Below are 9,175 nucleotides of genomic sequence, written 5' to 3'. Positions count from 1 at the left end.
AAGAAGGAGACCCTTGGTGTTTAGAGAAGCTTTGTCCAACTGAACTTTCCATCTTCTATACCCTCTATAAGCATTATAAGTCATAAATTTCCTTGCTTTATTCGTTTTCATGCATAGATTCGGAGGTGATTTTGGTCTCTTTATGTCCTTTTCTTAGAAGATCTTGGAGTTTTGGAAACTCCAAGTCCATGACCATTTGCTTGTTCGTGGGTGACTTCTAGACTTGTTGAGTGACTACTTAACAAGTCCTTAATTATGACCAAGTTATAGAATGGTCTTTATATATAATTATGCAATGGTTCTCTAAGTATGATAAAATTATTGAAATAGTCATTATGTAATACAAAATTACATATATGATCCTTATCTAATAGAGAATTATAGAAATGGTCATGTGTAAAATAAAAGTATAGTAATGATCATTGTGTTAAACAAAGTTATAGATATGGTCACAATGTAATCACAAAATTACAAAAATGATTCTTGTATAATAATAATATTACATAATTGTCCTTATTTACTACACTATCGATATAATAACGAAACTAGACGTGAGACCCGTGTATTATATTGTAACGCCTGTAGATCCGGGCTAGTCAATTTAGAGGCAATATGGGTCGAAAACGAATTTTCGGCAAAAGATTATTTAGAATAAATAATTTTAACCAACTTATAGTATATGTCACAAGGTTTCCGTATATATAAAGAACGCCGAAATCTGAGTTATAACGAAGAAGTTATGGCCCGTCGAAGTTTTACGGCAAAACCGGCACGGCACCGGGAAGCGTAAAAAGTGAATTTACGATAGAGCGAGATTTAGCCTTACCGCTCTAAACAAAAGTCTTATAATATGTTAAACTAAGAACATCGATAAAAAGAACGCCCAAATCTGACTTCGTATGAGGAAGTTATGATTTTTCTAAGATTTAGCATAGCAGTGCACAGCCTGAAATCTGAATTTTAGATCGGTCGATTTTTAGCCGATGGGATCTAAATGAATGTTGTAGTACTCGTAAATACCAACGCGTAGATATAAAGAACGTCGATAATAGAGCTCGTATGCGAAAGATATGGATGAAGCTTAGTCCCTACTTTTCGAGCGCGGCGAATTCGATACAGTTTTGTAAATCCGAGATAGAATGAGAATTAGCCAATGAGGTCTAAATGAGAGTTGATATATCATTAATAGGAACTCAACGGTAAAAAGACAGACAAAAACGGAACTCGTATGCGAAAGTTATGGACGAAGCTTAGTCTCTACTTTTCGAGCGCGGCGAATTCGATACAGTTTTGTAAATCCGAGATAGAATGAGAATTAGCTAACGAGGTCTAAATGAAAGTTGAAGATCTCATTAATAGGATCTCAACGGTAAAAAGACAGACAAAAACGGAGCTCGTATGCAAAAGTTACGGACGAAGCTTAGAGGCTACTTTACTATAAAACTCCTATAAATACAAGGGTGAACTCATATTTTCTTCACACCATAAGCCTCTCTTTCTCTCTCTAACTTCTCTCTAGCCTCCCTAAACCCCTCCCAAGTCTACGGAACCTCCCTATCACGAGAAGAAAGCCCCGGAGCGCCCGACGGCTCCGAGAAGAAAAGCTTTCGGCTCGGAAACGCTGCTCCAACGAAGCCCGATTTTTAATAAAAACCCATTGTAAGTGAGTTATGCCTGTACTATATTTAATATAGCTTTTATTTAATTATAGTAACATTATTAGGACCTTAAAATAATTATTTGGGCTATTATTATGAGTTATATTGAGTGTTATTTAACGCTTATATAATAGTAATAATAGCTAGACTATTAATTAGTCGTGGTTAACGTTAAAAACTAAACCCTAGTGGTATTGATACTAGGTTTTGTCGAGGAAAATTGTTTTGAGATAACGAAGTGCTGTCTGAGTTCGGAATCACCACCTAATCAGGTGAGTGCATAGTCCCTTTCATGTTACACATAGATATGAAGTATTTTATATAAACTACGTGCTATATGTGCATATTATCTGAATACTTGCTGTCTATGCTGGATGAACGTTTTATACATGTTTTAAAGGATTTAAACTCTATACGTATTTTATATATACGAATATGTTGGGTATGATGATGGGTAGATAAATGATGAGAGATAGAAGATGACGTGAGTATACATTGGCAGCTATAGACTTAGTGCCTATGGGACAAACACCGGTAGCTATGGACTTAGTACCTGTTAGACGTTGGTAGCTATGGATTTAGTACCTGTTGGGAATTGGTAGCTATGGACTTAGTACCTATTAGTTAGACGCTGGTAGCTAAGGATTTAGTACCTGTTGAACATTGGTAGCTATGGACTTAGTACCTATTAGATAAAGACTGGTAGCTATGGATTTAGTACCCGATGAATAGACTATAGCAGCTATGGAATTAGTGCTTTATGAACGAAGATTGGCAGCTATGGATTTAGTGCCAGTCCTAGAACCCTGGAAGTAAGGGACTTCGGAATAAACGAATGAAGGATAGATGACTCTTAGGTTAAATCCTTAAAGAGTAAAGAAGATAATGGGGATGGGTAATTGGGTTGATTGTTTGATTAAACATAATAATTATATTTTTGTGGGTTGAAAACCCTATGTACTCACCAGGTTTCCCAACCTGACCCACTCAGTTTATGTATACCACAGGTGACGAAATGAAGTGACATTACACTGAGAGATTTAAAGAGATGTAGATCACTAGTGTAAATAATTGTAAGTTTTGTTTATGCTTATGTTTCTGTATTAACGATGACATCCCAAACGTTTTAAGATGAATAAAAATACGTTTCTTCGAAAATGTTTTAATAACGTATTTATCGTGTTTTTATGGGAACAAATTCCGCAACCTTTTTATAAAATGAAGTACTCTGATTTTCATAAAGCATAAACAAAATCGGTCTTTTCTGGCCGTGAAAATGGGGATGTCACATATATATATATATATATATATATATATATATATATATATATATATATATATATATATATATATAGACAAAATTACATAAATGGTCCTCATGGTTGACAAAATCGACCAATTATGGTCCTTATGACGAATTCTTTACACAGATGGTCCTTGTGGTTTCAAAATCTTACAAAGACGGTCCTTTTGACTAACGGCGTTAACTTTTTCAGTTAATTTTTATGTGAAATGACATATTTGCCCTTCATGCATAAGGACGCTTTATGTAATGTGTTTCTACCATAGGGACCATTTATGTAATTTTCTCTATTATTTATTATTTTTTTATTTATTTTAATTATATATTTAAGGATTTAGATTTGTTTAAATTTATTGTTTAATATATATATATATACATGCTAACATTTTTTAACGTTTTGCTCAAATTATTTTTTCTAATCTTTTTGATATTTTCTTCAAGTAAATTTATTAATGTTTTTTATTTTGACGTTTCATTCGAATATTATTTATTTATTTATTTATTTATTTATTTGACGTTACGTTCGAATACATTTTTCAACTATATAATGTTGTATAATTATTATTTTTGTAAACTAATTTATTAACATTTTTTATAAAAAAGTGTAAAATGTATGTTAAACGTGAATATAATTAATATAGATTAGGTAGACATAGGCTAAGCTGAGACCGCCTCACAACGTTGCCGAGAACGACCAGGTCATTTCACATTAGATTTAAATGTAATTATTTCGAGTTATTTTTATTTTTTTTGTTTTTAGCAGTGTTGTAAAAAATCACAACGCAAGGGTTTCTAATCGGTCAGGGATTAATCTGAGTTTAAACGGGCCTAATTGTAATTTTTTACAACACTACTAAAAACAAAAAAATAAAATAACTCGAAATAATTACATTTAAATCCAATGTGAAATGACCCGGTCGTTTTCGGCAACGTTATGAGGCGGTCTCAACGTAACCTATGTCTACCTAATCTATATTAATCATATTCACGTTTAACAAATATTTTACATTTTTTTTATAAAAAATGTTAATAAATTAGTTTACAAAAATAATAATTATGCAACTTTATATAGTTAAATATTTGAATTAAAAAGTAATAATTATATAACTTGATAAAAGAAAAAAATGAAAACATAATTGAAAGTGAATTAAGTTAAGAATTATAATTATAATAGCCGTGAAATCCTTTAACAAATATAAACATACTATATGTTGAAAAATGTATTCGAACATAAAGTCAAATAAATAAATAAACAAATAAATAAATAATATTCGAATAAAACGTCAAAATAAAAAACATTAATAAATTTACTTGAAGAAAATATCAAAAAGATTAGAAAAAATAATTTGAGCAAAACGTTAAAAAATGTTATATATATATATATATATATATATATATATATATATATATATATATATATATATATATATATATTAAACAATAAATTTAAAAAAATCTAAATACTTAAATATATAATTAAAAAAGATAAAAAAAAATAATAAATAATAGAGAAAATTACATAAATGATCCCTGTGGTAGAAACATATTACATAAAGCATCCTTATGCATGAATGGCAAATAAGTTATTTCATATAGGACTTAACTGAAAAAGTTAACGCCGTTAGTCAAAAGGACCGTCTTTGGAAGATTTTGAAACAACAAGGACCATCTGTGTAAAGAATTCGTCATAAGGACCATAATTGGTTGATTTTGTCAACCATGAGGACCATTTATGTAATTTTGTCACATATATATATATATATATATATATATATATATATATATATATATATATATATATATATATATATATATTAAGATTTAATATAAAAAATTGTACGTATACATATTTTTACAATAACATAAATATTGAAATTTGTATCACGAGCTTGTAAAATATTTTCCTTTAATATTATATAAATTTGAAATTGTTAATAGAGCTTGCCTATGAAATTGGCTAAGATATGCATATTATCATAGAATTAAAAAGAAAGGAAATTAAGGTTGGTATAGCAATCATTTTAAGAGTCTAAGAGTTTAATATAATTAAAAACCTTACAATTCAATTTCATAATTTTTAATTGAAGGAAAAAAAAAACAGAAAATGACATGTGGAAAATAATAAGAAATTCATAATATCTAAGAAAATTAAAGGTAATAAATACATAAACACCATGACATATGGCATAAATCATTTTCATTTGATTAGATTATATAAATACTCTTTGTCTAATACTAACATTGGTAAAGTACTAAAGTGGTGGCGTAGGCCATCCTAATTAGTTTATAATATGGCTAAGTCATAACAAATTTAATAAATTATGGATATATGGTGTCAAGATGAGTAAAAGTGATCCCATTTTCATATAATTACATTTCATTAGAAAAAATATAATATATTCGATGTTTAGTTTATTTTTTATACAATAGGATAAAATATAAGTCGTGAAATAATACCTACAAAAGATATGGTATAAAATAATATCCTATGAAGTCCGTGGGGATATGGGAATGAGACCTAAATAATTTTGAAGGAAATTTTGGGTCCATGAAAATAAAAGATTTGGTGCATATCCAACACCAATGACGACAACACGGTACAAATTTATGTCGGTGGCTTCTGCCCTCCAACTCACCAACTGGACCCGGCCTTCAACGCAACGTACAATTCGACTTTTATATTGTCTTATTATATAGAATATGGGTTATGTCTTAATAACTTCTAAATTAATATAATTTTATAAACAATTAGTATTAAATATAACTGAAAAATATTTACACGATAATACTAATATATATATATATATATATATATATATATATATATATATATATATATATATATATATATATATATTGATCAACTTTTCGTTTTTCTGAAGTTTTTATTTTAGTTGATAACTGTTATTAAATTCATTAAAAGGTAAATTATAAATAAATCAACTAAAAAGTGTCACCTTATGGACATAAAGTCAAGCCAGGTATTAAAAGTTTGTCAAGTGGGAAAGTAACAGGTTCAATAAACTTCCATTTGGCAGTCCCCGCCACTTTATCCGCTCGGGTTTTAACTATCAAAAAATCCACCTGTGTGATGGTACCATAATGTGAATGGTAAATGAAGGATATCAACGTATCACTAATTTTGAATCTTTTTTTAAGGACTAATGGTATCAACAAACCCATCCACTTTTAATCTAGAATTTCAGTCATTAACGAAGGTCGATTGCTTGTTACAAATAACATCCCCAACAACCATTGCCTAATGATTGACCAACAATTTAACAAAAAAAAAAAAATTGTATTAGTCTCTAACAAACCAAAATTTAACAAACATTTGGTTTGATACTTTGGAAATAAGAGTTAAGAAGGAAGGTTACACCCTAAATGGTGAAATCCAGAACGTGAAAGTGAATCACAAAAGCCACAATATTCGGCTCAACTATACTCCAAAAACGTTTCAAGAATTTGAAAAGGACGCCATTTAGACCGGTAGCCTCACTTTGTGTGAACTATCAACGCATGTTCAATTTATTTGACGTATCCTTGATGAATCTCTTCATTTAATGATCATACTAATACCTCCTAGTTTCTTATCGATTGATATTTGATTGTACTACCCGTTAGAAAGTCATTAACTTGTCCGACATAAATATATCGTATGTATATTGATCACAATAGGCAACGGCATGCTAGCCCCCATCGCCACCCTATGGTATGAATATAAATGATGGACATTCTACATTTGTTACTAGGAAAGTGGGGGAACTATGGTTAGTCATAACTATAGAACTACTATCTCATTCCATAGACCTTTAATTGACAAGGGATATTGTATTGAAAATGGTAAATTGTATCATCTCAACGACTAATGCCAATCTGTCTCAGAGACTATGTGGAATGTCAATCATATCACTAGCAATAATATTTTGGATGCTCCTAAGTTAGAAACTAGTCTTTATGCAATTACACATTTTATATTTGATGTCAACGTCTATTAAAAAACATAACTCACCAAATGATTCTTTGTTTGATCATTTTTTTTAATATATACATGCCATTTATTCATGAAGACAAATCACAAAACTTTTGAAAAATGGATGTCAAGACCTAGATTAAGGGGAGTGGTAGCAATGTCTACTAAAAAGCATGACAATCATTTTTCATATATACATGTCATGTTATTCATGAAGACAAAACACCAAACTTTCGAAAGATGGATGCCAAGACCTTACACTAAGGGGACGGGTAGCATATGTTACCATGTGCTAAACATTTCCACATTATATTTTTACATCCCATCTAAGCTTTTGTTATAAACACTTACATATTGGATTTAAAAAAAATTAAAAAGAAATAAAACAATCATAGCCATTTAATTTTGAAAAAAAAAAGCCAAAGCAAAAGGACCAATCAAAGTCCATTATCAATCATTTTTCTTTCTCTCTCTTCTTGTTGTTGAACCCGCATGTAGAAGCTCGTGAATCCCCTTGGTGTGTGAGGGATGGGGTACATACACACATGTCACTTCCTTAGATCTTAGAGTACTTTACTGCACTATTTGAAATACATATATCATTTAATAAATATTTACAAGTTGGGTTAGTCCATTTGGCTAACAAGGAGGTTCTTAATCTAACAACTAATTAGAAGGTCTTGGGTTTAATCCCAGACAGAGAAGATATTTAAATTATTTGTCGTTTCAAAAAAAGAAAATTTAATAAATATTTAAAATGTTATGGAATAATTAGGCCCCTGCCAAGTCTTGTTTTAGGTGAGACATTGAAACTAGGTTGGATGTATGCGATCTTGGACCATCATGTACTGTTTTAGGTGAGACACTGAAACTAGGTTGGATACATGCGATCTTGATATCGATGAATATGTGAGTCTATAAATTTAATAATTCATTTCAAACAATTAAACCTGTTGGATATGTTTTCGTTTTAGAACCAAAATTCATTTGTGTTGATTACTACAATTGATCTTATTTATATTTTATAGGGTAGCTTCCATAATTGACAAGGTTAGCTTTGAATCAGTATCGAAAAATGATATCTACGATGCAAAAATATATATTGGACATCACAATTCACAAGTGAGTGTGGTTATCTTGTCAAGATTAGCACATTATTGAACTAGAACTCGTTTTACATGTTCAATTTAACTTCTCTTTACAAAGTTCCATCATCATAAAATATCTTATTGAGAAAGTAGAAACGTTACTTTTAACTCATTGTCAGTAGGAAAAGCTAACATTTAATATGCTAAAAAAACATATATAAAGACATTCTATATATAGCACAACATTCAGAAAGCAATCATTCAATAGTCAACCAAGATGACCACGATAGTAGATCCGATTTTCATAAGTACAATATTGTCGTAAACTCCATAATGTTACTTGTAGTATAAAGAGCGAGCGAGGATTCCTAAACCACATTTAGAAAATGTAACACCAAAATAACATCATTTTTAAGTGCAAAAATAAAAGTATTTAAATTCTACGCTACATAATAATTTTTTTAAATTCATCTTCACTTTTAGATATATTTTAATTTAGATTCAGAAGGCATCATAATTAAAGACTTATAATTACTTTTAAACTGAATGATAAGTATGATGCCTATGCTTTATATATATATATATATATATATATATATATATATATATATATATATATATATATATATATATATATATATATATATATAAATCAAAATACCAAATAGACTTAAAAGTTATTGAAAGACTATTTTTAATAATAATTAAAATATATAGAATATATAAAACCTAATATGGATATCAAATAAACTTAAGAAATATTTGAAGTCTATGTAACACCCGTTTTGCCGGTATGAATTTTATGGTTGAAGTGTTTAATTTCAAGATTTTGAGAGAATTAGAATTTTCACAGAAGCACGACGCTCCCCTTAGTAGACGTGGCCCACCCTATATATTTAATGAAACCCTAATTCTCGAGCCATTAGCCCTATATAAAGGCATTAACTTCTAGGTTTACCTTCTATCAGCCTCCGTATCCCCTAAAGAACTTAGTGCAAGCAAACTATAGCCTATTGTCTATCCTTTCTTCTTTGTGTGATGATTTTAGTGTTTTAGAGTGAAGAGGCAAGCTTGTTTTGGTGTCACAAGTCTAGATTCAGAACTTCATCAACCTTCTAAGCATTTCCTGGACCTTTGTAAGTAATCAAGCTTG

This window comes from Lactuca saligna, chromosome 1 (assembly GCF_052625555.1).
Source record: "Lactuca saligna cultivar CGN05327 chromosome 1, ASM5262555v1, whole genome shotgun sequence".
Taxonomy (NCBI): Eukaryota; Viridiplantae; Streptophyta; class Magnoliopsida; order Asterales; family Asteraceae; genus Lactuca; species Lactuca saligna.
The sequence above is the reverse complement of the archived record's forward strand: the minus strand, read 5'-3'. Positions refer to the sequence as shown.